General features: G+C 43.0%; 1 long non-coding RNA gene across 3 annotated transcripts in view; it reads left to right on the top strand.

Moving 5' to 3' along the window:
- Positions 1-24,697, top strand: part of LOC128929746 (uncharacterized) — a 385,058-nt gene that overhangs the window by 188,093 nt on the left and 172,268 nt on the right. Inside the window, exon 5 of one of the 3 annotated variants that reach the window (XR_008476772.2) lies at positions 2,860-7,079. The exons of the other annotated variants lie outside the window; for them this stretch is intronic. This is a non-coding gene — a long non-coding RNA (uncharacterized LOC128929746). Of the gene's footprint in view, positions 1-2,859; positions 7,080-24,697 lie in introns of those variants that run through there. 3 annotated transcript variants of the gene reach the window in all.

The following is a 24,697-nucleotide window of genomic DNA, read 5'->3' as shown; positions in this document are numbered from 1 at the left end:
AATTTTCTGTATCTTTAGTAGAGACGAGGTTTCACCATGTTGACCAGGATGGTCTCTATCTCCTGACCTCGTGATCCACCGGCCTCGGCCTCCCAAAGTGCTGGGATTACAGGTTTGAGCCACTGCGCCCGGCCGATGATATAAATTATGGAGAAAAATTTAAAACAGTAGCTGGAGAGGGAGTATTTGAAGATAACTGGTAAGACATTGGAACGCAGCACAGGCAAGAAGAAAGTGATGGAAGAGCCGTGGAGGTAGCTGAGGGGAAAGCAATCAGGAAAGGGAACAGAGAGTGCAAGGGTTTAGAGTGTGATCACATGATCAGACTTGGCATTCCTGGGGAATAGCACGGAGGCTCTTGTGACTGCAGTTCACTGGGTGTGGGGAGAGGAGTGGGAAAACTAATGGTACTGGGTGTGAGAGTGGCAGCATCATGTAGGGCCTTGTAAACACTTGTATAAGGACGTTGTTCTTTACTCTGAATGAGAAGAGAAGCCCTGGGAAGATTTGGAGTAAAGAAGTGATATGGTCCAATTTATGTTTTTAAAGGCTCCCTTCAGCCATGGTGTTGAGAATAAACTACAGCAGGAAGGAGTAGAAATAGGGAGGATATTGTAATACTGCCTGCAGAAGATGAGGGAGGCTTTCAATAGTATGGTCACAGTAGAGGTGATGGGAAGTGGTTTGTATCAGTCAGGATAGGCTATGCCATAGCCTATTAACAAAAGATCCCTGTTATCTCTGTGGCATAGAATAACAAAAGTTTGTTGCTTACTGAGGGATGTGTGCTTCATGGAATGTCTGTGGCTTTTTTTTCTTCTCCTTTTTAAAAAATTTTATTTAAAAAACCTTCAGTGCAATATTAGAAAGCAATATAGCCAGCTGGAACAACAATCAACAGAAAGGAAAGAGGGAGGAGGGGGAAAACCCAAGGAATCCCCACCCAGCTAGTCCCCTGGGGGGGCTGGAGGTCAGGGGCAGAGACTGAGAAGCGGGTATAGGTGGTGGGGGAGGGAGGAAAGACCACCCACCAAAATAAACAGGCAGATCCAAACATTTATATAGGAAATATCTGGCTGAACAGAAGAGGATCTTGGGGAGATGAGAAGCCCCCACAACATTTCATTTTTTTTCCCTAAAATGCCCTGGGCTGGATGGGGTCAGCCACCTGGGGTGTAAGGAGCAATCCAGTCCCCACACTGACGTGCTGAGGGGCAGATGTGTGAGTGTGAGAGAGACACAAGGGGCAGAGATGAGGACATAGAGGGTGCCCCCTCCCTGCATTCTGTTATGAGGGCTGCAGGTGTCACCATCCAGCTCCTGGACTCTTGGGTGAGATGGGGGCTAGAGCATCATAGAGAAGGATAGTCAGAGAATAGTTACATCATCTCCCCCATGGTCAAATTCAGGTTCTACTTTGAAGGTAGACACAACAGATTGGCTTGGACCGAGGCTGGTGACAAAAAGAAATAAATGAAGAATGACCTTGGGGATTTGGCCTGACCAGCTGTAAAGACAGTGTTGTCATTTTCCAAGATGAAGATGATTGTGGGAACAGCAGGTGTGGGGCGTGCTAAGCTCGAGCTGATCATTAGACATCCAAGTACAAATGGCAAGGACACAATGGATAGATGAGTCTGAAGTTCAAAGAAGAGGTTCAAGTTGGTGATACCAATTTGGGAGTCATGTTAAATGAAGAAAGAATGAAAAGTACAGAAAAGTGTAAAAGCTAAAGGAAACTTTACAAAACTAGATGTGAGCTTTAGAATCTGCCTTTATGGTCACTAAGCCAAGAAATACGAGGAAGATATCATTTGGGAATTTCCAAATTGTGACCATAGCCTTGTCTTCTAGAGTTAATATAACATCTAAATGGTTGTTTCTAGCAAGAACGTAACCCAGCCTAAGCCTTACCCTTAGCCTCCCACATGGACTCTCTGCCAGTTTAAGGTACCAACCTGTACAGTTTTTCATGATAATATATTTCCTATTATTTTACATGATTTTTAACCCAATCTGAACTCCCTGACTCCCCAGTCCAAACTCTTTCTACCATGCTGAGAATCTCAATTTCCCCCATCACTAAAAGCTACATCTGTGTTCTTCAAAGATTTGTTTTCTGGTTTAACCATGAGAAATGTTTGCACTATATCCGACCCACTCTGAAATAAGCAAATAAGCCCCAAACTTGAAGCCACAGACTTTTAGATAAGGATAATTTAGAGGCTGTATAGTGTAATGATCAATTTCATGCAAGAAGCTCCTCTGGCGCCTTCTGAACAGTCTTCTGGCCTCTGAGTTCCTTTGTAGTGATGTACTCAGCCCACATTCAACAGTTTTCCAACAGTTTTCTGCCACCAGTTCTGTGCTCGGTATCCTGGAGCATGTAGACATAATAAATAATTTGTCCCTGTTGCAAGAGACGCTGTGCTGTAATAGGCAGCCTGCTATATTTTGGAGTAGCTCTGTTAGAAATCCTTCCTAATGCGGATTCAGAAATTCAGCTCACAGTGCCTTCTGCTCATTGGCCACCCCTCCATGGTCTAATACATTATTAAGTACCAGAGGGAAAACATGCAAGTGGGAAGGGAAATTTCCTCTCCATTGTCCCTGCTAGTTTCTCTACCCAGGCAAAGGAGTTACCAGAGTAATGGGTGACAGTGAAGATCATAAATCCTACCACAAATGCCAGTGCACAGTCTCCATACATTGAATCATTGCATAAATGCCCTTGGGCTTTCCCTCCATGTTTCCTCCATGCATCTGGAGCCCACTCAATATCCAGCTTTTGTGATTTTGTCTCCTTTTTTCTTGTATGCATATCTGACAAGCATTTTGTTTTCATGATCAATGCAACAGGTCAAGGAGCTGGCGATAGGAGAATCCAATGAGACTTGAAAGAAGATGGAAATCCTAACGGATGTATAGATGAGATTTTGCTGTAACCCAGCTATATATTCTCCTTTGGGGGTAAAATACACTGGCCCAGTGAATAATACAATATTGGTTTTGAGTTTCATTTTCATTGCTCTTTGTGGGTATAATTTTCTCAAGGATTTCACAGAGAAGGGGTCACTGGGATGAGGGTAAGATTTGAGTGTTCTTGGCTTTGGTGGCTATGATGCCAGCAGAACCTTGTCCTTGTATTTAAGGGAAGAATTTGTTACCTTTCTTGACACGATCAGCCATCTGTCACTTGAATGTCACCTTCAGTATCCTCTAAAAACATTCATACCACCTGTATTTATACACTTTCAGTGGAAGAAATCTCGTTACCTTACAAAGCCACCCTTTCCATCTTCGCACCCTTATGATGAGGAAAGATTTCTTTTGTATGTCAAGGCAAGTCTGACCCTCTGTGACTTCCATCTCATGGCCCCATTTCTGTCCCTTGGGATGAAAAGGGAATAGATTTAACAAGCCGATTCCTTTTTTGTGTAAAAGCTCTTCAACTTGACTACAACCCCCTCTAGTTATGTCAAGGTCTGATAACTCGCAGAAGGAGATATTCCCAAGTGTTGGTTACTTCTCTGTAATTGACTTTTCTGCTCGGTGTTCAGGTCAGGCGAGCCTCTGTTGATCTACGGATCTGAAGTCCCTTCTATGTGCACAGCCAAACGGAGTGCAACAGCTTGGGTATGGGTATTGGCTATGAATAAAATCCGGGCTCCTGGTACCTGCCCATTTCATTTGTAATGAAATAACTTATTCTCAGGGCTCTAAAGAAGGCCTTGCATTGACACCTAAGGATTTTAACATTCACTAAGTGTACATGCAAACAACAACTTTGGTTAGGAGCCAGATAGACAGGTGGTCACTGGTATACGTGATAATCAATGAATATACACAATGTCTGTAGATAACAACAAGAAGTCTTTATACTTGTGTAAGAGTAAAAGGTAGAGTGGTAAATAGAGCAAGACAGACCCAGCTGCAGTCCTCCCTCTACCGTTTTCTACCTTTTGTGCCCTTAGGCCAGCTACTCTCTCTCTCTCTCACTGGACCTAATTTTTCTCTCATATTTGCAAACCGGAGAAACAGTATTCTCCCCACAGGAATGTTGTTAGGATAAACAAGGGAAGTCTATAAATACAATACCTGTTACATAAAAGATACTCCAGAAAGTAAGTTACATTCTTCAATTTTTTAGTTTACAAGTTATTTTAAAATATATTATTCAATGACATCTGGGATTCATTTGATCTAATTTTCAGCCTTCAGGCAGGGTCATTGCATGTATAAATACATTATGTTCCAGGAAAAAAGAAAAAAACATGTAGAGGAGATTGTGCATCCTCCTACTTGAAAGGTGCTTCCTTATGCCCAACTTTCATTATACATACTTTTGTCTCTCCATCTGTAAAATGCTTAGGTTGAACTAGGTGATCTCCAAGGTCTCAGACTCGATTCTTACTCTCATGTATTATTCCTGTAAGAGTCTAAAACTATTTTTATTCTGTTCTTGAAGGAGAAAGTGAGGAGAGAACTAACATTCTTTAAGTACCTCCTCTATTCCAGTGCTTCTGTTAAATACCCTCTTTAATATTATTTTATGCTTGCTACCAGCTTATCAGGTAGGTGTTACTACTTTTTTTTTAATGCATAGATGGAGAAGGTTGTAAAGATTAATAGATTGGTCAAACATTCATGGTTAGTAAGTAGCAGAGCTTCCTAAGCTCTGTTTGCCTCCAAAGCGTTTATTTATCCAGGATACTACTCTGAGAGGTGCCAACTATCACTCTGGGTACCCAAACGATTCATTACTATTAATCCATATGTTGGTTCCACTTTCTGCAAGCATCTTGTATTTGCTTCCAAATGAACCATTCCATACTTTCAGATGACCCATAAGTGTTTCAGTAACTATAATTGCTAATATCATTTACTCTGATATTACCCCAAATGTGATGGACTTAGCAAAGAGTAGACCCTGGTGAGGATGCCCTCCGGATTGAGAGGTGACTCGGAGGTCAGACCTACCTGGGCACCCTAAATAGAAGGTCCAAGTTTAACTATCATTTGCATAGGTAACCTCTTGCTACCACTCAGGGACAATGGGCAGTTGTAGATAAATTCCATCATGAAAGCTGTTCCAACCAAACCTGTGAATGCTACAAACAGGTTTCAGAGGTTCAGTGAGTGATTATACTAGATGGCATTTGAACAGTGTTTGCAACTTCTAATCATGCTGATGTTGAAAATTTTTGTTTCTTGACTCCAAGCTTGGCTACATAATTCTTAGGTTACAGGGAAAATACATGTAAGGTCCTATGTTTCAAAATTATTTTTAAGACTTTTAAGATGCCAATGGCCAAATATTAAACCACGTATAGGGATCTTCTGAGCATAGGGCTCTGTGCAGCTGCGTAGGTCACATACTGTTATGAACTGAACATTTATGCTCCCCCAGAAGAAACTTAGACTCCCACAGCAATAGTGGGAGACTTCCCCTGAGATTCATATGTTGAAGGCTTAACCTCCAAATGTGATGGCATTTTGAGATGGGGCCTTTGGGAGGTAGTGAGGATTAGATGAAGTCACAAAGACGGTGCCCTCATGATGAGATTAGTGACATTAGAAGCAAAGGAAGAGTCCAGTTCATGCACAGGTGTGTGTGTGCATGTGCACTCTCTCTCTCTTTCCTTTGTTTCTCTTCGTCTTTTTCTCCTTCTGTCATGTAAAGACACAATGAGGAAGAGCCACTTGAAAATCAGGAAGACGGTCCTTGCTAAGAACCAATTCTGTATGCACCTTGATGTTGGACATCCAGCCTCTAGAATTGTGGGAAATAAATGCCTGCTCTTTAAGCCACTCAGTCTATGGAATTTTGTTATAGCAGCCTGAACACAATAAAACACATGCCTATGAATCTGTACCTACCTTACTCCATAGTGTAATGCCTTTTTATCTGTTTTATACTCAGAATACCTGACTTATGTGTTCAATAAATATCAAATTAGCAAAGTGAAACTATACAAATGGTTGTAGTTTGAATATGAGCTTCCAAACCTACCACCCAGATAACCTTGAGTGTGGTATCCAGTCCATTAGAGGAACACTGATGAAAGAAATTAAACAAAACATGAATAAATGGAAAGATAGCCTATGTTCATGGATTAGGAGAATTAATATCGTTAAAATGTCTACACTATCCAAAGTGATCTACAGATCCAATGCAGTCCTTATCAAAATTCCATGACATTTTTCAGAGAAATAGGAAAAATTCCTAAAATGTATGTAGAACCACAAGAGACCCTGAGTAGTAAAAGCAATCTTGAGCAAAAAGAACAAAGATGGAGGCATCAAACTAACTGCCTTCAAATATGCTACAAAGCCATAATAATTTGCTGGGTATGGTGGCTCATGCCTGTAATTCTAGCACTTTGGGAGGCCGAGGTAGGTGGATCACCTGAGATCAGGGGTCTGAGATCAACCTGGCCAAGATGGCAAAACCCTGTCTCTACTAAAAATACAAAAATTAGCTGGGCATGGTGGTGCATGCCTGTAATCCCAGCTACTTGGGAGGATAAGGCAGGATAATTGCTTGAACCCAGGAGGCAGAGGTTGCAGTGAGCTGAGAGATCACACCACTGCACTGCAGCCTGGGTGACAGAGTGAGACTCCATCTCAAAACAAAGAAACCAAGCTACAGTAATCAAAACAGCATGCTACTGGCATAAAAACACACGTACAGACCAATGGAATACAATAGAGAGCTCATAAATAAATCTATGCAGTTATCGTCAATTGGTTTTCAACAAGGGTGCCAAGAACACATTATGGTTGCTTTTGCTGTCATTTGCGTTAACAGGGATTAACCTGATTGACATTATATTCAGTGAAATAAGCCAGACACAGAAAGTCTAATATGATTTCACTCATATGTGGAATCTTAAAAAGTTGAACTCATTAAAGTAGAAAGTAGAATGGTGGTTACTACGGGCTGGCAGGGAAGGATGGCTAGGGGAGGCATTGGTTAATGGATACAAAATTTCAGTTAGATGAGATGAGTGCCTTTAAGAGAATATTGTAAAACATGATGACTGTAGTTAATAAAATTGTATTCTTGAAAAGCACAAAGAGGGTAAATTTTAAGTGTTCTTATCACAAAAAATTAGTTTGTGAGATAATGCATGTTAATTAGCTCTATTTAGCCATTCCACAATATACACATACTTTAAAACATCATATTATAGACCACAAATATATATATGTATATATATAATCAATTAAAATATTGCATATATATATATGTGTGTGTGTTATATATATATATATATTTTTTTTTTTTTTTTTTTTTTTTGAGATGGAATCTTGCTCTCTTGCCCAGGCTGGAGTGCAATGGTATCGTCTTGACTCACAGCAACCTCCATCTCCTGAGTTCAAGCTATCTTCCTGCCTCAGCCTCTCAAGTAGCAGGGATTACAGGCACCTGCTCCCACGCTTCACTAATTTATGTATTTTTAGCAGAAGCAGAGTTTCACCATGTGGCCAGGCTGGTCTCGAGCTCCTGACCTTAGGTGATTCACCCATCTTGGCCTCCCAAAGTTCTGGGATTATAGGCATGAGCCACTGTGCCTGGCCAATATTGACTATATATATATATGTGTGTATACATATATGTATATATATGCACATATATATATAGAGAGAGACACTATATGTATATATTCAATTAAATTAATATAAATATATGTATTAAATGTATTAATTTAATTGAATATATAGTCTATATAATGTCTTTAAGTATAAATATATTTTATATTTATACTTATATAAAATATATTTGTATTTAATACATATATTCAATTAAAAATGAATACATTTGAAACCAGGAAAAAATGAGGATATCTTAAAAACAATGGGTTTATATTTCTACATACCACCAATCTCATGGAGATATGTGGCTATTGCCCTCCTTAGACTGGATAGCCATCCTCTAATCGAAATGACATTGTGTGGCTCCTGCAGGCATTTCAGTCTACAATGCTGTCTAAAATGCCATTCAAAAACATATTTAAGAGTCCAGCAATTTTACCTATGTAGGAAGCCATCTATACCCTCAAATCAAAACCAGAACCATTGTCACCGAGAAAAGCATGCCTTGGTTACTGTGCTGAGATTCGTTAGCTTTCTTTTCTCATAAAGTGTTGATTAGACAACCCAAAGTGACAGCCACACTAAGCCACCATGGTCAGAGGCAGAGCAGGTAAGAACCTGACTGCCTGAGTTTGAATTCTGGCCTTCACTAGCTGTGTGTATCCTTGCACAATTTATTTAGCCTTTGTGCCTTGGTTTTCACATCCGTAAAATGAGCTCATAGTAACTTCATAGACTGTTCTCAGCATAAAGTCCTTAGACAAGGCTTAGGCAAATCGGCACTCCATAAATGCTAGCTGTCGTCATCATAATCATCTGAGGACGGCATAAGAACAGGTGGCTTCTGCCAGGGGAGTGGATCACCCTCTGGAGGACCATCCTGATTCTAGGACTCTGTGATCATATGGAAGTTCAGAGTAACAATGCAGGAGCATGTTCCAAAAGTGCTGCTGAGTGAGTTAAAAGTTAAGTCATCACACAGATCGGCCCTGGGAAAAGCTCCAGTTTCGGTTTTGGTCTCAGACAGGTATCAGAGAAGGGCAATTGCTGCTGTATAGCCCGAGCAGAAAACGGTTTGAGCACAAGCATAAGAAAGTGTTTCTCAAGCCCCGTCCCTTCATTCCCTGACTGAGATGAAATAGGTCTTCTTTTTTTTACTTTTTTCCTCTTTTTTTGATAGGAAGGACCTCAGTCCTTATGAATGGCTCTACGTAGCGAATAATTATTTTTTCTTTTAAAATTTTTTTCTAGGGTCAGTGAAAGTACCAAGACATAGACATTCCCCATCGCTTTAGCATTCTGAATCAGTCTTCCCTAAAGGAACTGAAAAATTGCCTGGCTGGCCTATGATCCCTCTGGGATCATCCTTGAAAGGCACAAAAGCAGGACAGAGCAGAGATAAAGACAGAGTGCCAGGGCCTGCAGGTCTGGGCTATAAGGTTTCTTTACTCACTGTGTGGCTTTGGCAAGGTCACCTGCTGAACCTCAGCTTCTTATTCTGTCAAATGAAGGAAGGCATTAGCCCAAGTTCTTAAACTGCGATCCCAGAACATCAGCATCAGAATCACCCCGGAGCTTGGTAGAAATGCGACTCAGTCTCCACCCCAGACCTTCTGCATCAGACACTTTGGCAGTGGAGCCCAGCAGTCTGTGTCTGAGTCAGTCAGTCCAGGTGGCTCCGACCACACTAAGGCTGAAGAAACACTGGCATGCTACGGACTCGGCACCAGGCAGGGCTTCTGGCAGGTGTGGACATCAGGGTGGTGCCAGCCCTAAAGAACTGTCTGGGGCTGAAAACTGAGGAAATAATCGGGTCAGTTTCTCAAGGCAGAAGGCCTGTCAGTGAGTCAAAGACCTGTGCAGACAATGTCCTGCCTCCGAGTTTAGCCTCTACCACGTATTTGTTGTTTTAGCTAAGTGTGCCTGCCTGCCTGCCTATGCCTGCCTTTTCTCTCTCTCTCTCTCTCTCTCCTCACTGCAACCACCGCCTCCAGGGTTCAAGTGATTCTCGTGCCTCAGCCTCAAGAGTAGCTGGGACTACAGGTGCGCACCACCACGCTCGAGTAATTTTTGTATTTTTAGTAGAGATGGGGTTTCACCATGCTGGCCAAGATGTTGTCAATCTCCTGACATTGTGACCTACCCACCTTGGCCTCCCAAAGTGTTAGTATTACAGGCATTATGCACCCCACCCAGCCAGCTTCATATTTCTTGACCTCTTCTGACCTCATTTTGACATCTGCAAAGGGCAAGGTAGGTAAAGATATTATTAACCTGCTGAAATTCTGGGAATTAAGTCATTAAAATTGTTGGAAGTAGCTGACACATAGTAGGTCCTTGATAAATGGTAAAAATTGTTGGAAGTGGCTGACACATAGTAGGTCCTTGATAAATGGTAAAAATTGTTGGAAGTGGCTGACACATAGTAGGTCCTTGATAAATGGTAAATATTGTTTGAAGTAGCTGACACATAGTAGGTCCTTATTAAATGGTAATCATTTATTTCATTTATTTCCCGCTTAACCTCTCTGGTCTCTATTGCGATGATAAAATACATGTGTGTATGTATGTATAATTTTTTATTGCAGGAAACTCTCCCTTTGTTAGAGTGACATGGTGTTTTCTTTGAGCCACCTCATGCTCAAAAAAAGAATGTAAAGAAACCGTGCTCCTCAGGGTGTCATAACCCACAGGACGGATTACGAATCTGCTTTCAGCTTGGAACTTCTGAATTTGTCTCTTGAGGAAGCTCTCTCTTTATAGTTGACTGGAAACTCCTCAGGGTATGAGACTGGTAAGGGCATTAAAAAAAAGTAACAGGGCCAGGCACGGTGGTTCATACCTGTAATCCCAGCACTTTGGGAGGCTGAGGTAGGCAGATCATGAGGTCAGGAGTTCAAGACCAGCCTGGCCAACATGGTGAAACCCCATCTCTACTAACAATATAAAAATTAGCTGGGCATGGTGGCACGTAATCCCAGCTACTCAGGAGGCTGGGCAGGAGAATCACTCAAACCTGGGAGGCGGAGATTGCAGTGAGCTGAGTCCACACCATTGCAGTCCAGTCTGGGTGACAGTGGTGTTTTCTTTGAGCCACCTCATGCTCAAAAAAAGAATGTAAAGAAACATATCTTTTGTAACATTCCTGTTACAAAAAATAAAAGTAACAGGAACCGATGTATGCTTTGAGCAAAAGAAAAGCAGAAATGGGATCTGTATCATCATCCCAGGGCAGGAAGGTGGACAAGTCCATGCAGGAACGGTTGCTGACAGAGACCACGTTACTGCTCTTCATGGTCTTATTGCTCCATTCTCCAGCCCGCAGCATGAAGAACAGTCACCGTGGCTCCAGCATTGTCTGGCCACACTGTTTTGTATCCTCAGCTGCTTTCTTCGCCTCTGCCTTCAACAGTCTCCCAGTTCTATGTCCAAATTCCTGGGATTGGCTCACTTGAGTCCAGTGCCTCCCATCCCCAGCAAATGACCTATGGCCCAAGATACAGGATCACTTGACAAATGAAGGGGCTTGAAGAAGGCTCACCAGGATCTGGGCAGACCGTCACGCCATTCATTTTGACAGGAATGCGTGAGAAAGCTCTTGAATCCTCCTCAAGCACCAAGACTGCTCCTTACAGGCAGGTGCGGGGTACAAGCAGGATCCGCCTACTTTGTCTCTCTAGTAAATGGTGACTGTTTATAATACTAGATGCCCTCTTAAGCTTCACAGACAAGAAAGGCTGGCTGAACAGATGTAGAATATGTAAAAGGAATTTTCTATTCTATAAACACACCAAACTCCAGTGCAAACAAGAAAATATGGCACAACATAAATTACTATTATCTTCAGCACGTGTTAGGCTTAACAGCAGCTTATTGACTCTTGGTTATACAAGGCGGTTCTGCTATGATGAAAATGTTTTCTTTTTAGTTTCGCAAGAGGTAATTGAATACCAAAAAATGATTACTTTTACTTAAATTAAGGCAGGCAAATAGTGTGATGTGGAAAATGCTCTGGGATAAAAGCCTTTTCTTATTTAAGCATGAGTTAGCTGTGATACAGGCTCCTGCCGTCTGGGCTCTTGTTCTCTCAAATGCAAAATAAGGAGGTTATACCTGGGATGCCTGTCTGAGGTCCTGTTCATTGCTGATACGATCCAGGTTTTTTGTGATATCCTGTGGATAGAAATGTGACTATGTATGTATCCTAGGGATGTGAGATCAGTCATGGTCCTTGATGGAAACAAATGGCACACTCAAAGGACGTTTTGTGAAAGTGTAACACGAGGATTGGTTATGGAGGTTTGGATAGGGTTGAGAGGACTCGTAAGGGGCGATGAAGCGTCCAGAGGCAAGCAGGAATGGGAAGCTATCATCCGAGGCTAGAAGTGCTGTCATCTTAGGGTGAGGAGCCACCTGAGCTGGCAGGAAGCAGGGCCGTAAATATCTGCATCACTGGTTTCTGCCCTCTGACTCCTGCTGGTACCTCCCATAGGTTGAACCCAATCAGAAGCCAGAATACAAAGGAACCCTGGAGACAGCTGTGATACAGAAGATATAATCCACCTGCTGCGCACAGAAGGGTGGATGCCAGATCTCATGGAACAAACAGAAATCAGAGGAAGGAGAAAGGAGTGCAGTGGGTCTCTCTCACATCCTCTGTGCAGTCAGATACAGACAAATGTGCATTTGATCTCTAACACAGAATCAACTCTGCCTCTCTGGCTCTGAAGGACAATTCAGAAATCTGCCCATAGCTTGCGCCTCACTGGATGTACTTGAAGACCTCCCAGTTCTGCAGGAGAGCTCCTGGTTACGGGTCTGATCATCCGTACTCAGTTGTGACTGACTGCTTGGTTCTGGCCTTAAGGTTTTCTAAACCTTTTCTATTCTAAGCTGCAGTGAACATAAGGGAATTCAGAACCAGCACCTACTGCAGTCCTAAAGATGGCCTTCTTCCCAAAGTTTATAGAGGAGTTTATTAAGTCGACCATGTCCTTTGATTTAACTTGGTGTGACTTCCAAATATTATTGTACACCTGCTGTACCACAGAGGAAAAACAAAGGATTCTGGGTACTACCCATGAATATGCAGATAAAGTGGCCTTCTTCCCTGCTCTGTGCAGTTCTCCTTCCCTCAGACTGCCACAGTGGGTCACTGTCATGTCAGATCCCTGTTAACTTCAATAGAAAAGGCACCAGGTTTAAAAAGTTGAAGAGGAGACCCAGAGCCAAAAAATTATTAGTGGGAAACTTACATACAGAGCAGTCCAGTGGTGGCTGGCTGGACAGAAGAACCACTACTGCTTGCAGAAAGCATCAGGTGTTATAACATTTCCACTTAGCACCCTCCCTCTAACAAACCCCCCTTGGCAACATTAATTTAACTCAGAAACAAAGGCCTCAATCCCTTGTACTTCCTGTGAAACATGGCAGTACAGGGGTTCCAATGTTCCTCACTAATAAAGAATAAATCTCTAAGTTGGCCACGTCTGGATTCTTTAGCTTAGAACTCCAAACACACGCTCAGGTGTGTCTGCCGTATAGGGTTACTCACAGGATATGTCAAATGCATGCGTCTTACAGTCATCGGTGTTCATAACAGCTCTTTCTTTAAGGACTCCTGCCCCATTCACATTGCAAGTTCAGGAGTTTTCCAAAAAAAGTTTCCCACTTTTTGTGGGCTGTTTCCTTCCTCTGAGCTGAGCTTCTCCTCCGGCTCCCTGGAAAAATACTACTTTACCTTTAGGACCCCAGCTAAACTGTACCGTCTGAGAGTCAACTCAATGGGAAGTGGGGTCTCCTTCCTTTGTCAAATACCTTTTCTATTGAGGAAGGAAATGAACGAGACTTGTTTTCAGGACTGTGCTGATCACAGTAGGTTGTAGCAAAGAAATTGGTTCACGAGTTTCTTTACGTGCAAATACATTTCTTTTTTTTTTTTTTTTTTTAATTTTTTATTGGATTATAGGTTTTGGGGTACATGAGCAGAGCATGCAAGACAGTTGCGTAGGTACACACATGGCAGTGTGCTTTGCTTTTCTTCTCCCCTTCACCCACGTTTGGCATTTCTCCCCAGGCTATCCCTCCCCACCTCCCCCTCCCACTGGCCCTCCCCGCAAATACATTTCTATAGCATGCAAATTTCTATAGCATGCAATGTATTACAATTCCTAGTCTAATTATAATGCATTGCCTGCTATAAGACACTCCCTCCAGCCCCATGACAGTTTATGAATGTCATGGTAATACCTAGAAGTAACATTACATGGTTCCAATAACTCCCTACTGTTTTCTGAAACGTTTGTGAATAAAACACCCCCTATTTGGCATATAATTAGGAGTGGATATAAATATAGCTAGCCAGCTATCCACAGGTGCTCCTCTGCCTATGGGGTTACCCTGCTCTGCAGAGCAGCCAATTTCCTGGATACTGTTGCTCTAATAAATTTCTCTTCTTTCACTGCTGACTCGCTCTTGAATTCTTTCCTGTGCAAAGCCAAGATAACCCTCCCGGGTTAGCCCCAGTTTTGGGGTTCACCTGTATCAGCTTTCCTGGCAACCATGAAGGAATGAATGAACAAATAGCACAAATGGGTCTTTGCTGGCTCGGTGTAGATGAGAGGTGTGGAGCCATAACTCTGAGGGGCTGTTACACTGAGGAGCTGGGCTGTACCTGAAGGCTCTTTTTGGAGCCATCATGTTTCCTTGCAATGAACAAGCCAAGGGAACCTAATGGAAAACTTCACCCAGGCCCCAAATTAAAGACCAGTTGGAACCATTTGGCTTCCATAGATGGGTGAGTCTCCCCTTTGTTCCCCTTCGATATTGAGTGAACCAGGAAAAGGGAACAGAGCCTCTAGCTTGGTAGTCAGTTCACTGCCCTGCGTCATTTGAGTGCCCCAGACAGAAGCACATCTGGCTGGTGACATCTTTGTCATCCCTTCTCTTGGACCTTTTTCTCTTTAATCTCTAATGACCAGCCATTTTACTTTTCCACTCTTAGGGCCCAAATGACTACACTTACTGTGTTGTTGATTTCATAGAATTTGCTTTGGCTATTTAGGCAATAGTTTCCATTTTATATAAGGCAGGACAGTTTCCTTGTTTGTTTTGAATGTTTTTGTAATGGTTACTGCCAAGTTTAAAATGAGGAAACTGAGGCCAGTATAAGAACAATCAGATGCCAATTTATTTATCTCCCGGGTGAGGTTCTGTGGTCCTAAGGAAAGGGGGCCAGAGAAGTCGTGCTTGACTTCTCAGGGCAGGAGGTTTTATGGGGGTTAGAGGGGGGCTGGCCTAGGATGCATGGGGTGGGCTGCCACTGGGTAAGGCTTGGCGGGATTTCTTCAATTTTCATGGTTCAGCTGTATAGTTTAGTGCTGAGGTTCAAATGCATAGCTTGGTGCTGGGAGTGCATAGTCTAGTGCTGAATATAGACCTGGGGGAAGAATGCAGAAGTGGGCAAGGGGAGCCCGCCTGGAGGAGCCAGATGTTGAGTAATGTGTTCTCCCTGATAAACTGTTATCAGGCATAGAGAGGGGTGGGTGTTGTTCATCCGGCTTTTAGCAAGGCTGTCGGCCTTACAGTTTTCCTTTCTTATTTTAAGAGATCCCCTGCTTTGCTGACTCTGGGATACCAGAGACACCTTGTTCCCTCTAGGATTATGGGTGAAGGTCCCACTGTAGGGGGGATTGTGGGTCAGAGTCCCACAGTCACTGTTGGCCACCCACTGGATGCTCTGGGGTTTTCGGCATTTGGTGTGGGACGCTTGTTGGCTGCAACTCAAATGCTTTGGGATCTTTGGCATCCCTTTAGGATCGTGGGTTCGAGTTCCAACTTAGAGGAAACTTGGTCTGTGTCAACATCTTTTCCTGTCATCTTTGTCATTCTTCTTTTGTCCAAAACCGTAACACTTTTTTCACTTTTTGTGGAATTCAGACTTTGAAAATCCTGCCTCTTTATTTTCATCTCTCCTTATGTATTTTACTGGTGGAGTCGGTCATCACTCCACTGCCCACTCATGTTTCATAATTCACTGTTGTCACACCCCAATAACTCTACTTATGCCCTCTTTGAGGAAATTGGTGGTGGCTGCTCCATAGACCGTTCTTGGGGAAAGGGGAGGTGGAAATTTGAAAGGGAAAATAAAGGTTTGCTAGACCTAGAAAAGCTTCTGTGGAGATCCTTGTTAGACATGGGTACAGTGGCGAGCACCCCAAAGGACATGCAGATAGGGTGACTTTTAGGCAATTGGAGCAAATTCAGGTTAGACAGCTCAAAGCTAAACCCATTTTTACTGCAACAATATTTGTGTCCGATACAAATTGAAAGACCAAGAAAACTGGCCTGAAAGTAATTCTTTATGTTACTACTTCATGCTTCTGTATACTACTACTTTACAGTTGTACTTATTCTGTAAAAAGGAAGGAAAATGGGGAGAGGCCCCTCATGTAGTAGCTTTTACGGCCCTCCACCAGGGTCCTAACTTAAGCGACCACTGTAGGATGTGTCTGGCTTGTGTTACTTCCAGACATCAAGAAGCCACACTGGATATCCTAGATGACCCCTCCTAGCTACTCCTCCCAGAAAGTCCATGCCCTGACCCCAAGCCTCCTCAGTGCTGTCATTCTGAAGAGGGTCTCACCAGGCCTCCAGCACAGCATTCTGCCTCCAGATCACCAAACATCCCTTTCCTTAATCCGTCTAGCCTCAGCCAATATCCCCTGCTGCCTGAGAAGGTAAGCCCAACCAGTACCACCAGGAATGGAGGCTTATATCAGTCCCTAAAATCAAACCTATGTCCATTGGGGCAAGTAGCTGATGATGGGAAGACAATCAGAGAACATGTACCTTTTTCTATTTATGCTTTGGCTTTATGCAAGAATATGTGGCCAGTTTTTGGAGGGTCCAGCAAAGTTGATAGAGGAGTTTATTAAGTCGATCACGTCCTTTGATTTAACTTGGCGTGACTTCCAAATATTATTGTACACCTGCTGTACCACAGAGGAAAAACAAAGGATTCTGGCTACCACCTATGAATATGCAGATAAAGTGGCTGCTTGTAACCGAGGCTGTGTAAGTGAGGCGAAGTTCCAGATCAAGACCCTAAATGGGATTACCACAGGGACTCTCAAGGTCTTGAATGTAGAAATAAAATGGTAACTTGTTTAAAAGGAGGTGTGAACACATGTGGTTAAGCCAGTTAATTATGGCAACATTAGAGAAATAACTCAGGGAAAGGAGGAAAATCCCACTATTTCAGGGCCATTTCGTTGAGGCCCTCAGGAAATATATTAATGCAGATCCATATTCCCCAGAAGGGTGAGCTCTTGTAGGTGTGCATTTTATTGCTTAATCTGCCCCTGACATTAGGAGGAAGCTACAAAAGGCAGAAACCCCCAGGAACCAACTTATAAACATGGCCTTTGGAGTTGACAACACTAGGGACAGGGCAGAGGAGACAGACAAAACAAAAAAGAAAAATCCCAAAAATGCAATTGTTGGCAGCTCCCCTAAGCCCCCTGCTACCTCAGGGTTACCCATCCGGAGGCAGTGTCACCAGATCGGTGGCTAGGATACCCAGGTACAAGCTCCTAACTCAGCATCCCTGGAGGCAGAACCTTCTATAAGCAAGAGGGCCGTTGGAAAAGGGACCATCCCAAGCTCCAAAGGGAATCTTAGCCACCCACATCTGTAATGGCTGACAGAACAAAGAATGATCGGGCCCAAGGTCCTCCACGGCTCCCACTGGACACCTTACCATCTCCATAAAAGAGCCCTGAGTAACTCATGGGGTTACTCAGGGGAAATAAGTCATTATTAGAAAAAGATACTTGCACACACATGTTTATAGCAGCACAATTCACAATTGCAAAATCAAATGCTCTGGGTTCTTTGGCATCCCGTTAGGGTTGCCGGTTCAAGTTCCAACTTAGAGGACTCTTAGTCTGTGTCAACATCCTTTCTTGTCATCTTTGTCATTCCTCTTTTGTCCAGAACCATATCACTTTTTTTTACTTTTTGTGGACTTCAGACTATGAGAATCCTGCCACTCCATTTTCACCTCTCCTTTTATTGCCTTCTGGTGGAATCGGTCATCACTCCACTGCCCACTCATATTTCACAATTCACTTTGGTCACACCCTGATAAATGTACTTATGCCCTCTTTGAAGAAGTTGGCAGTGACTGCTTCACAGACCATTCTTGGGGAAAGGGGAGATGGAAATTTGGAAGGGAAAATAACTGGGTTCTTGCTAGACCTAGAAAACCTTCTGTGGAGATTGTTGTTAGATACAGGGACAATGGCGAGCATCGCAAAGGACTTGCAGATAGGCTGACTTTGGGTGATTGTAAGATTCAAATTAGACAGCGTGTGGATAAAGAAAACCATCTTCTACTAGAACAATACTTGTGTCCAACACAAATTGGAAGACCAAGAAAGTTGGCCTGAAAATGGTTCTTTATCTTACAATACTGCTTTAGAAAATCAGGGGCCCGACCCAAATGTCCATCAGTCAACGAGTGGATAAAGAAACTGTGGTATATACATACGATGGAATACTACTCAGCCATGAAGAGAATGAATTAATAGCATTTACAATGACCTGGATGAGATTGGAGACTATTATTCTAAGTGAAGTAACTCAGGAATGGAAAACCAAGCTTGGTATGTTCTCACTGATATATGGGAACTAATCTTAGCGTAGGATGCAAAGGCATAAGAATGGTACAGTGGACTTTGGGGACTTGGGGAGAAGAGCGGAAGAAGGCAAGGGATAAAGGACAACAAATACAGTGCAATGTATATTGCCTGGGTGATAGGTGTGACAGGATCTCATAAATCACCACTGAAGAACTTACTCATGTAACCAAATACCACTTGTACCCCAATAACTTATTGAAAAATAAGATTAAAAAAAATTGTAAACCATTATTTTGGAGAAGAAGAAAAAAAGCTTAAAAAATAGACCTCCCTTCCATTACACATTACTTCTCAAGTATTCTCAAGTAAACTTGTCATTTTGGGACATGGAAGTTCCTGGTAGAGCTGTTACTGTACCCCCAGTCCAGATTAGTTTGAAACCCGATGTTGATTACCTATGGAAAAAAACAATAGCCTTTGAGACCTGAAGCACAATGGGGCATACAGCCCCTGATAGTGAAGTTTCTAAAGTCCAGATGACTACAACCCTGTCAGTCCCCATGAAACACCCCCATCCTGCCTGTAAACAACCCAAATGGGGAATACAGGTTTGTTCAGGATCTGAGACAGTTAATGAGGCAGCAGCACCAGTCTACCTAAATAGTTCTTAATCTGGCCGGGCGCGGTGGCTCAAGCCTGTAATCCCAGCACTTTGGGAGGCTGAGGCGGGTGGATCACGAGAGATCGAGACCATCCTGGTCAACATGGTGAAACCCCGTCTCTACTAAAAATACAAAAAATTAGCTGGGCATGGTGGCGCATGCCTGTAATCCCAGCTACTCAGGAGTCTGAGGCAGGAGAATTGCCTGAACCCAGGAGGCGGAGGTTGCGATGAGCGGAGATCGCACCATTGCACTCCAGCCTGGGTAACAAGAGCGAAACTCCGTCTCAAAAAAAAAAAAAAATAGTTCTTAATCCTTTCACAGTATTGACCCAAGTTCCTGAAGATGCTAAATGGTTCATGGTATTAGACGTAAAAGAAATTTTCTTCTGTATGCCTTTATACCTCGAAGAAAAACAGAGACCCCCAGTATTGTTTGCATTTGAATAGACTGACTAATTCAGATGCTCCTGCTACTTCTTGGTTTACCTGGACTGTTCTTCCCCAAGGTTTTGGGGATAGACCCCATCCCACTGGGAATGCGTTGGCAACATAATTAAGGGAACTACAGTTAACGAATGGACCTCTCCCACAATATGTGGATGGCCCATTAATTTTCAGCCCTACTAGGGAAGATTCTGGGGAAAAAATACAATTCAGGCCTTTAATTTTTTTTAAAAAACAAGGGTATCAGGATCTCCCCCATGTGGCCTAGATTTCTGTTCAAAAGCTTAAATATTTGAGATACATGTTCATTCCTGGAACAAGAACCCCAGCCCAGAAATGAAAAGAGACCATCACGGCACTCCAGCTCCCTCATGCTAAGAAACAGTTAACATTTTTGGGAATGGCTGGATTTTGCCAGATTTTCATTCTCCGGTTTGAGATCATGGCAAAATCACTCTCTGAAGTTCTGAAAGGAAATGATTATGAGTCTTCAAATTGGGACGGAACTTGCCAAAAGAATTTCTAACTCTAAAAAAAAAAAACTTGGAACAGTCCCTGCTTTGGGGCACCCAAACTGAGAAAAACATTTTACCCACAATGTGGCTGAAAAATAAAGGTCAGTTTGGGTGTTCTAACTCAACAGCTAAAGCATAATTCTAGACCAGGTGGTAGCTGGATGGGCAGGACACCTGTTACTGTGGCCATCACTCCTCTATTGGTAGAAAAAGCCAGTAAGTTTACTTAGGGACAACAGTTAAATGTCATGACCACCCCCCCATGAAGTACAGGGGATCCTAGAGGCGAAACAGCATCAGTGGTTAACAGGGGGCCAGATACTTAAATATCAGCCTTCGGCTTGACACCTCAAATGGTACCTTTAAAGTATATTGAGTTTTAAACCCTGCTACCATGTTGCCAGACCTCACATCCCAAGAAACAGACCTCGAACTCATCCACTTCTGTGTGGAAACCATGGAATAGACCTACTCTGGCAGGCCTGAACTTAAAGTTGAGCCGCTGCCTAACCCTGATGTTCAGTGGTTTATAGACAGAATTTGCTTTATTTGGAGGGAGTTAAGAAGACAGGTTATGCTGTGATTAGCCGACAAGAAGTAATTGAGATCAAAGCTCCACACTTCTACTCAAAAAGTGAAATGAATCTATTATTTAGTTCTCTCCAGCTGGGAAAAGACTGAACAATCAATCTATTTACAGATTCTAAATATGAATTACTCCATGCTTATGTTGTCACATAGAGAGAAAGAGCACTATTAACAGCTGAGGGATCCCCCATACAACATCACTCTGAGATCTTGGAACTTTCAGATGCTGTCAAACTCCCAAAAGAAATACACCAGAAAAGGAGGCATCTCTATCAGGGAGAGTGCCCTGGCAGCCCAGACCACTGCTAAGGACAGGTCAGTAACATCAGCCGCTGCACGAATAGCTGATACTCCACTTGTGTTAGCGCCAACACATTGTACACCTGATGAAACTAAATGGGCTGAATTTTAAAAAATGATTCCTCAGGGTGGTTGCTAGAAAGCAACAAACTCTCCCTGAGGCTGAGCATTGAAAAATAAACATTTCCACAGATCTTCCCACTGGAGATGGGATTCTCTATTCAGACTGGTTTCCCGCATGTTACTTGGGAAGGGACTGTTTCAGACTGTAAAAAGGGTCATCAGGGCCCGTAAACCTTGTGCCCATAACAACCCAGGAAGGCACCCCATACCCCTACCCCTGTTTAAACCTGTATAACACCAAGAAACATACCCTGGGAAGACTGGCAAACAGATACTACCCAGATGCCACCTTACAGGCGGCTACAATATTTGTCAATACTTACAGACACTTTCACCGGGTAGATAGAAGCTTTCCCTAGACGGACAGAAAGAGCATTAGAAGTGTTCAAATTCTTACTTAAATAACCTCAAGGTCTGGATTACCAAAAAGTTTGCCAAGTGATAACAGACTTTCCTTCAGAGCTAAGGTGACCCAGCATGTCTTCTTAGCCTCAGGCAATACCTATCATCCTCACTCCTCCTGGAGGCTTCAATCCTCAGGAAAGGTAGAAGAGGTTAACCATGTTTTAAACAAGCCTATCAGGAAAACTCTACCAGGAGATGTCAGAGTCCTGAGTTTCTTTCCACCTATAGCCCTCTTATGCATTAGGCTGGCTCCAAAGGCAACCTTAAAACTTAGTCCATTTGAAATGATGTATGGAAGGCCCTTGATAAGGTTTGGCTGTGTCCCCACCAAAATCTCACCTTGAATTTCCACATGTTGTAGGAGGAATGAAGTGGGAGGTGATTGAGTCATGGGGGCAGGTCTTTCCTGTGCTGTTCTTGTGATAGTGAATAAGTCTCATGAGATCTGATGGCTTTTATAAGACAGAGTTTACTGCATAAGCTCTCTTTTTGCCTACTGCCATCCATGTAAGATGGGACTTGCTCCTCCCTGCCTTCCACCGTGATTGTGAGGCTTCCCCAGCCATGTGGAACTGTTAGTCCATTAAACCTCTTTCTTTTGTAAATTGCCCAGTCTTGGGTATGTCTTTATCAGCAGTGTGAAAACAGACTAATACAGCCCTTTTTAACGACAGCCCTCCTGTCTGATGAAGAGGCACATAGAAGTCACAACCATATTATCAACTTAGTCCAGGTTCAAAAAGCCCTTCAAGGATGTGGAAATAAAGCACTGCTCTTTCCCGCAAAGGAAAAGAACAGCTTCCCTGTTAAACAAGGAGACTTAGCCCTATTAAAACTTATAAAGGATCCCCAAAGGATTAGTTACCATGAAATGGAAGGGCCCCTATCAGGTATTGTCAAGCAACTCAACTCTGTTAAACCTCAGGGAATCCCTAGGGGATGCTGGCTGCATTTGTCCAGGATTAAACCCAACAGGTGTCAGAGGAAGACACCATGACGAACACTTGCAAACCCCTAGAAGACCTAAAACTGTTGTACTACAGATAGATAGATAAACAATGTACTCTTCCTCAAATAAATTCTGTCCTCTGTCCTCGTTGGGCTTAAAGGGATGGGCCAAAATGGGCACCTGTTTCCATCTAATTTTTCTCCTCCACGTGTTCTTTGTCACTTGGACCTAATGGGAGGGCAATTCACTTGTCAAATTTTCCAGCATCGTTGCCTCAGGAAGCAATCTTTCCAACTGTTGGATCTGCCACCATACCCACATGATGGAATGGCTAAGTTACAGTTTGTGTCCACTAAGATGAACATGACATTAAATCTTAGGACTTTGTAACAACACCGTTACCATTGACTGTACCAACTGAAGAAATAACCATAAGACTTGAATGTGTGTACCTCATAGACATGCATAACTGCTCTGCCCAGAAGAAGATTGACATGCTTAATTGTGCCTCTTTGGCCATCCCCTGCTGTCTCTGTAGAGCCAGTCCTTGTGAGAATACAACATAGGTTGGCACTTAGCGTCTGCCCTGGTTTACCCAATGGCTTTCTCTGCCGAATGTCAACCCGATACCAGCCATTTGTGTCCCACCTCTTATTTGGTAGTAGAGTCTAACAAAAATGAGCCCCCTTAAAACTGATGGGCACTCTGGGCAGGTATCAGGACAGTCAAGTGGGGACTTCTTTACTTACGCCTTACATGCGACTGCAATATTTGTTAATACTTATAGACACTTTCACTGGGTAGATAGAAACTTTCCCTACATGGACAGAAAAAGCATTAGAAGTTTTCAAATTGTTAAAGAAATAACCCCAAGGGGGAAAATCATTCACCACTATTAAAGGATCATTCACTGGGCCAATACACCCAGCACTGTTTTGTCCCTATGTGACAGCAATATTCTTGCCTGGGACCTACTTTGATTAACTGGTTTAACCCCACAGCCCTCCATCATGCATGTACACCTCCTGGATATGTATTCCTTTGCATTAGTCAATGGAATAAACTGTCCTCTGAAGGCAACACTGTCCCTGTCTTTTCATCCCCCTTACATACCGTAGCCTATCCTTGTATAGACAACTTTCAGTTCCAAGGAAAATATGCTGTAGGACATTTGGGCCCCAGTAAAGAAATGATCCATAGCCTTACCTCCAAAATTAGACATAAGAGAGCAATTGGACTAATCCCCCTGGAAACAGCAGTGGCTATAGGAATAGCAACCCCCTTGGGAGGCGTCAGCTACCATGAAACCACCTTAAGAAACTTCACTCAAGCTGTAGAACACTTGGCTACAAGCATAGGAGAGGGATGTCAGGGTCTCCAGCCTTCCCTAGACTCATTGGCCAACATTGCCCTCAATGATAGACTGACTTCTAGCCAACAAGTGGGAGAGGTCTGTGCAGTAGTCAGGAAGACGTGCTGCACTTAACAACTTTAGAAAAGTTGAGACCAATATACAAAAGACAGAGAGACAAGCTCCTAGTTACCTAGATATAACCAGGAAACTGACCCGAACTATTTCCGGTCAGCTATCAGAAATAGTCCACCAAGCCTCACATGGTTTTTATTCTTCCTAAGACTTTCATAGCTATCTTGTTATTACTAATCTTTGACCTTTGCTTGTTTAGCCTCCTTGTAAAGTTTGTGTCTTCTAGAACGCAACAGTTTCATGTGCAGATAATGCTGGCAGAAGGTTTCCTACCCATTCTGTCTTCCGAACTGGAAAATAAAGACTTTCTGCCTTTGTGCGCCTTAGATCAGGCATCCAGAGATTTTTACTCCTCCAATGCTAGGCAACACTTACACCGGTACAATCAGTAGGCATTTGTTGAAGAGAGGTCTTCATCCTTCCACAGTCTCTTAAGATTAAGGATGAGTATATAATTGCTGAGTGGAGAATGAGATAGGAGATCAGGTACATAGCTGTACCATCTCAACCCCTGAAGAGAGGAAAGGCATGGGCTCAGCTTGGGGAGGGGGCGTTTCTTGGCTTCACTCAGGAAAGAATTCAAGAGCAAGCCAAGAGTGAAAGAAAGCAAGTTTATTAGAGTAACAGTGTCCAGAAAAATGGCTGCTCCATAGACAGAGCAGGGCTACCCCATAGGCAGAGGAGCACTCGTGGATTACTGGCTAGCTATATTTTTACCTAATTCTAATGATAGTCTAAAAACAAAGGCAGGATTATTTATGAGTTTTCCAAAGGGTGAGGAGTTCTCGGAACCATATAAGGTAACTTCTGGGCACTGACATGGCGTTTATAAACTGTCATGGCACTGGTGGGAGTGTCTTACAGTGTCCAAATGCGTTATAATTCCTAGTCCAAGTTGAACCTCCAGTTTGGGGGTATGCTTGCATCATTTTGAACTTCACTTTAAATGTATGTATATCATGTTAATTGGGTCCTCTTTTA

Source organism: Callithrix jacchus, chromosome 1 (genome assembly GCF_049354715.1).
Source record: "Callithrix jacchus isolate 240 chromosome 1, calJac240_pri, whole genome shotgun sequence".
In the NCBI taxonomy this organism is placed as follows: domain Eukaryota; kingdom Metazoa; phylum Chordata; class Mammalia; order Primates; family Cebidae; genus Callithrix; species Callithrix jacchus.
The sequence above is the reverse complement of the archived record's forward strand: the minus strand, read 5'-3'. Positions and strand labels throughout refer to the sequence as shown.